The sequence below is a fragment of the Coturnix japonica genome, chromosome 7 (genome assembly GCF_001577835.2).
Source record: "Coturnix japonica isolate 7356 chromosome 7, Coturnix japonica 2.1, whole genome shotgun sequence".
Taxonomy (NCBI): Eukaryota; Metazoa; Chordata; class Aves; order Galliformes; family Phasianidae; genus Coturnix; species Coturnix japonica.
In genome coordinates this window covers 18563994-18568779 of record NC_029522.1, presented here as the reverse complement: position 1 = coordinate 18568779, position 4786 = coordinate 18563994, and positions in this window count along the sequence as shown.

Sequence of the window (4786 nt, the reverse complement as noted above, 5' to 3'; positions counted from 1 at the left end):
CAGGCCGTGCTCCCAAATCATGATACTGTGTAGCAGAGATATATATAATGAGTCGCCGTGATTTCGGGCTGCCGCTGCTCTCGGTACCTCCTCGGCTATCTTCCCCCTGGCTGGAAATAAACCAGAGTGAGGGGCAAAGAGCCCACCGCACTCGTTCAGCTTATTTAATTTTGCTCCTATGTTTTATTAATTTTCGAATTGGTTGGCAGGAGTTATTGCAGTTAAAGCTTTTTCATGGCTGAATAGGTTGCACTGGGAGAAAAAGGTTTCTTAGATCTGGTTCAGCCGTCAGATTATGTAACGTGCGGGTGATGTGTGCTTAGATAGATATAGTTATCGCCAGAAGATCACGTCCGGGAACTCTTTTGCATAACAATTTTTAAAGAGGACACATCCTTATAATCAAAAGTGGCGTGACTCGAATTTTGCCGGCGTTTTGTCCCGAAAATGACCCAATTCCGGTTACTGCCAACTGGGCAGCAGTAACATTGCATCAATTTCTCCAGGCAGAAGATAGACTTTATTTCAGACTCTCCTCCCCTGCCCCTCACACACGTCCATCAGCCACCGCTCCCATATCCCCTCCCACACCGCCGCCCCCAAAGCCAGGGCGTACTTTTAAACGCTGATTATTTTGTCCGCTGCCTTTTACAGCCCCACGCACGCTGTTTTCTCTCATCTGGGACGGCCGAGCGGAGTGGAAGCGGGACCTGCTCGGGAGCGGCGCGGGCCCAATTCTAGCGCCGAAAGTTCCCGTGCGAGGCCAGAAATTGCGCCTGAAGAAATTTCGCTGCGGAGCCGCCGGGAGACGCAGCTGGATATAGATAAGCAACTCCGCCGCGATTCTCGATGAGGAATCCAGGGCCCCCTCTCCCACGCGCCTAGAAAGAATGGTGCCTGCTGCCTCCCAAGCCCACGGATAGCTTACTAATATCCGGAACAAAGGGAGGACACAAACACAAAGGATCTCCTCTCCCCCGCCTTCCTCTCTCCCGACTCAACTTCCCGGTGCCGGCCCGGCCCGGGCGCCCCGCGACTCCCGCGTTCTTTGTCGCGCGTGGGGTGCGGAGAGAGCGGGAACTCGTTTTCTCCGGGCCGTTTGGAAAAGGGAGAATTGCTCACACTCAGGCCCGAAAGGGTAAAAAATATATATATTAAAGTATGGGTCATCTCCCACCCGGGGCGCGGAGCCCTAAGGCAGCACCTGGGGCACGGAGGCGGCGGGGTGCATCTTCCGATGGCGGCACGACTCGGGCAAACTTCCACGTCGGTGGCAGGGAGCCCCTCACAGCCACGGGTCGCGGTCCCGCGTGCACCCCTTACGGTGGGACAAGAGCCGGGGCGCTCCCAGCCTCGAGGTGCCCGCCCGTAGGGCCCCTCCCGGAAAGCGGCGGGGAGGGCACGGGGGCGGCGGAGGCAGGCGTTTTGCCCTGTTTGCGAAGTATCCCCGCAGCTTTCCTTCCCTCGACGGACGAAACGGGAGCGGAGAGCCGGGGAGGGAGAGAGCGGGAGGACGCGGAAAACGCGGTGAAAAACGGCGCGGGTGGCGAGGCCGTGCTGGGGAAGGGTGAGAGGAAGACGCCGCGCGGAGACGCGCCGCAAACTTTCAGCCCCCGTTCGTAAAAGCGCTCGGCGAGGGGACGGCGGTGCCGACCAAAGAGGGGAAAGGGCTCTCGGAGACGTCCGCGTAACTAAACCCAGAGCGGGGCGGCGGGCAGGGACCGCGCGCCGGCACGGGATCCGCTGCGCTCCTCCGCTGGGCTCCGGAGAAACCGGGAGCCGCTGTGCGGAGGGCCGCTCCGGGAGCTGCGAGGTAGGGGGGCGCGGCCGGGGGGGGAGGGGGGCTGAGGAAGGGGCTTCGCAGCGAGCGCCTCTCTGCTCTCCTCTGCCTTTCTGTCTCTTATTTCCTTCAGCCCTGGTTCTCTTTCTTCTTTTCTTTTCTTTCTTTTCTTTCTTTCTTTTCTTTTTCTTTTTCTTTCTTTTTCGTTTTCTTTTACTTTTCTTTTCTTTTCTTTTCTTTTCCTTTTATTTTCTTTTTTTTTCTCTTTCCTTTTTCTTCTCTTTTTTCTTTTCTCTTTTCTCTTTTTCTTCTTCTTTTATTCTTTTCCTTTTTTTCTTTCTTTTCTCCTTTTTCGTCTTTTCCTTTTCCCCCTCTTTTCTTCTTCTTTCATTTTCTTCTTTTTCTTTTCTTCTTCTTTTCCTTCTCTTCCTTTTTTCCCCTCTTTTCTTCTCTTTCCTTCTTTATCTTTTCTTCTCTTTTCCCTGTTCTTTTCTCCCCTTTCATTTCCTTTTTCACCGTTTCCATTTTTTCTTTCCTCCTTTCTCTTTAATTATTTTTCCTTTTTTTCCTTTAATGCTCTCCCCCACCCCTTGCCTTTTCCGGCTTTGCCTATTTCCTTTTCCTCTTCCTTTTCTTTTCCTTTTTTCTTTTCCTTTCTTTTTCCTGTTTCCTTTTTTTTCCTCTTTCGTCCTGTTCCTTTTTATATTTCCACCGTCTCTCTCTCTCTCTCTTTTCTTTTTTCTTGTAAGAAAAGCAACAAACCAACAACACCACCAAGAACCATAAAGACACTTTTCTCTCCCCTCCACCCAAACTTCCACGGGTTATTTCCATCCCCAACCCCTTTAAAGAAAGAAGGGGCGGCGGGGGGTACAATGACAAACAAATAAACAACCCAAATCTTGCCCTGCAGCTCCCAGCCGGGCTGCGTGGCTGCCGGGGATGCTCCCTGCGGACACCGTCCCGCAGCCGAGCACCAGGACAAGGGGAAGCGACCCCGCCGGATTCCGGCTCCGTCTCGGGGCATTTTTGGTGGCCGCACCGCCCTCTCGGGGCTGCCCCTCTCCGGCCCTCGGCAATGGGAGCTGCCCTCCCCCACCCTGCACGGGCAAAGCGAATCCGGGAGACGGAACCCCGCGCCCCGAAAAAAAGTTTCGAGCGGGGTCGCTTCCACCACCTATTTACCAACGAATTACACCGCTATTATTGCTTTCAATGAAGACCGAATCCCCGAGCGATAATTGAATTACTCTATTGAAGGGACTGTCAGGTACAATGACGTGGTATATCCCGCGCATTTCCCAGGGTCTATAGGCTTTGGGGACCCGGAATGTATGGTCTGACCTTACAGCTCATAATAATAATGCTGCACTTGTAGCAGAAATCTATTCGCATTCACTTTTAACAAAACCGCTGGTCAGCCGGTCCCTGTAGGAAGGATGAAATCCATTGTATTGGAACAACTCATTTATGTCCTTCAGCAAAGGCCCCAATGAGATCTGATCTAGACCTGGAAATAGGATTACCACAGCGTATATTAACCACGTTCCTATACTTCCTCCTTCCTAGGAAAACAAAAACAAAAATGTAAAGGATTTGAATCTTTGAATTTTGATTTCGATTTGAATTTCGAATGGAATCCCTCCTCCTTCCGCCGGCCTTCTTCGGAAAGAAGAACAACAAATGAAAAACTTCAAGAAAATAAAAAAAGAAAGAAAGAAAATGAATCAAACGAAACGGGAATGTTGGCACCGTCCCGTTGCCGAAGAGGCGCTGCGGGCACTGTGCGGGCACCTCCCGCACCCCGACGGCAGCGGCCCCGGAACGCACAGCGGGACGGAGCCCACGGAGCGGCCCCGCCGCCCCTTCGGTGTTCCCTTCGCTACCAGTTGCAGAGGGAACTTTTCCTAACGGGGATTTAATATTATTATTATTGTTGATTATTATGATTATTTTTTAAGCTTCCGATGTAAACCTATCAACCCGATGGCCGCAACAACTTGCTGTTGTAATATTTATCTATTTCGGTGCCGGGGAAAAAAAAAAAACAACAAACAAACCAAACCAAACCAAAAAACACCCAGCGTGGAAATGCTCTTCTCCTTTCCCTTTAACCCCTCCTCACTGATCCCGGCGATCCCTCCACCCCTCCGCGCACGAAGCCACTCGATTTATAGCGAAGCTCTGAATCCAGAGCAGCTCCGGAAGAGGAGCGCTCCGAATGGAACGATCCCCCCATACACGCACGGCACTGTCTCTTCTTTTCCCCCCCGGTTCCCCCCCGTCCCCCTCCCAGCGCTCGGGAAGGCAAATTAAATAGTTAAAGGCTTCGATTTCTCTCTCTCTCCCTTTTGTTACCCAATTTTGGAACATTTAAGGATGGGTGTGTGTATTGTATTCAATAATAAAAGCTATAGGGCCGCCAGGACATTTATCATCCTATTACTGTAACAAATCCGGGCTCCCAATACATGAAAGGTAAAATGAATTACCGACGTTAAGCCGTCAATAAAGTCATTTCTGTAAATGGTGTCTCCGAAGGACCGCGGCATTATTCAACCGGCTTTATCAGCAGCTGGGAAATTACGGCGAGAAGCTCGCAGCGTGTAATATGGCCCTGCTTACTTTGATTAAGCGTCTTGCCAGGGAATAGTGACAGTGCTTTTGACCAGGTTTTATTCGCCGTCCTGTGATGAACGCCAAGCTGATCAGGCGGAATGAAGAGTAATTAAAACCTATAAATTATCTTTTGCAGCCCTTCTCAAGGCGTCTCTTGCAGGAGAGATAAGGCGGCGAGCCCCCATTTACGGCTCTGAAAGGGACCGCGGCTCACAAAGGCTACGTGGCTAAATGGGATATTGATAGTGTCCTAATTAGAATTTAATTAAGTACCCACGCTCGCTTTTGGGATAAAGATTTCAATTTTGCTAACTTAAATATAAATAAACCCAATTTCGGGCGAGTAAATGATACGGTGTTGTGGATGCGGGGAGGGGGGGGGGGGGG